Here is a 2,066-nt window from a genome sequence, read left to right on the forward strand (position 1 = left end):
ACTCTCAGTACGCAGCATCGCCCAGAGCTGCATTCTCTCTTCCCACAGGTGATGCCAAGCCTGGCCCCGGGGCAAGCAGAGGTGCCTAGAAAGAGTAGAGCGGCAGGCCTGAGGCTCGGGGTGGGGGGGGTCCACCCACATTCCTGCACACATCAGTGTGCAAGGCACAATTACAGGGAGGCATGTTACCTCTTATGGCCATCATGGAGTCCTCAGTTTAAATAGAGAATAACATACCCATTATTTTCAATATCTATATAGCTCAGTAGTCTACCAAGGCTTTTCACACATGTACATATTATCTTTGAAATCCTTTCTACATCATTCCAATGAAATCTTCTTATCCCCATTTTACAGATGAGGAAAAGTGAAGCTCACAGCTCCAAGTCTGCCCAGTCAAGAACTGGCACTAACTAGACTCAGAATAGGCCTTCAGACATTAAATTCCCATGCTTTCCACTGGGCCACACTGCAATAGGCATTAATGAGGCTGGTGTCTTGGAGACAGTGAAACAATACCATAAATAACCTTATGGACCCTGGACTTTCTTTTTTTAATAATTGTTTTAGCAAAGTCAGAGGCATATGGAGCATGCTGCTTTGCAACCTGCTTTTTTTTTCCTTCACAGTATCTTGTGAACATTTCCTCAGATTGTTAAATATTCTTTTACTGGGCCATCATTTTTAATGGCTGTATGGTATTCCATCACATGAATGCACCATAATTTATTTAACCAATCTCTGTGTTGGACCTTTAAGTTATTTCCAGTTTTTGTCTTCATAAACAAGGCTGTAATGAGCATCTTTCTACATCAATCTTTGGATCCATTTCAGATTGCATCTTTAGACCCATAAACATGCATTCTTTTAAAAAAGGTTTTTAATATCTGTTACCACATTTCCTGAGGTGGTTTATTTTCCCTCATCCTCAAAGATGGGAAAACAAACAAACAAAATCCAATTTAAAAAACCACAAAATTTTAAAAATTGCATCGCTGTCCCAAATCAGCAGGTAATTAGTTGTATGAGGATGGCAGGTTGCCTCCCCTCTCTGTAAAAGCATGTATCAAGTGAGAGGTTAGATAAGCTGGTCCTTACATTTCCTTCTGTTTCCCTCCTTCTCAGAGGGCACAGGAAGAGCCCTGGATTGCTCAGGGCACACAGATTGCTCAGGCCACAGGAGAGGTGGGGCCTGAATAGGGATTATAAAGAGAACATGCAAAAGAGAATGAGTCTGGGTGGGGTCCTAGCACCCTCTGCTATGCCGAACTTTGAGAGGAACACATGGAATCTTGGTCAGGCCGGGGCCAGCCAGAATGCCTGCTGCACAGTTTTCCTGAACAGAAAATCCCCATAAGCCATCATAAAGGACCGGAGAGGCTTTGGGGACATCAAGTCCTCACAGACTGATACAGGAGCAACATCAGAACTTCCAGCAGCTTCCCCCATTGCCCTTTAAGGGAGTAAAGCTCTTGTCTTCAGGAACATATAAGCAGGGTTTGGTGCCTGGGAGTAGGGACCCTGCCCCCAGGTAGGGGGTAGACCCAAGTGGCATCCCCTAACACTGTGATTTTCTGGTTCTAATAAGTGAGACTTTGGCCAAGTGATATCCCCTCATTATGCCTCGATTTCCAAGCTGAAGAGCAGGAGTGGTAACATACGCCACTTTCATTCATTGAATCCTCCGCAGTGCGCCCAATGAGTTGTGACTTTGTGGGAGGCACTGCGCTAGATGCTGACATTCAATAGCGAGCAGAGAGAGTGAGCTCTCATTGTGCCAACACTCTAGTAGGACATGGGCACTAAAGAAATGATCCTAAACAAAGAAATAGGTGTGCACAAATTTGGATGAAGGCCTTAAAGAAACACAAGATCTATCAGAACATAAAATGGGAAAGTTTTCCAGAAGAAGAGACGTTTGTGATGAGATACAAAGAATAAGGAGGAAATGAATGAAATTTGGGGAGGGGGAAAGGCATTTTAGGCAGAGGGAACATCATATAAAAGGCCAAGTGGCAGGAGGGGAGTGGGGCCATCAAGGCCAGTGGCTGCTGAAGAAACCTACA

This window comes from Pteropus alecto, unplaced genomic scaffold (assembly GCF_000325575.1).
Source record: "Pteropus alecto unplaced genomic scaffold, ASM32557v1 scaffold155, whole genome shotgun sequence".
Classification (NCBI taxonomy): Eukaryota; Metazoa; Chordata; class Mammalia; order Chiroptera; family Pteropodidae; genus Pteropus; species Pteropus alecto.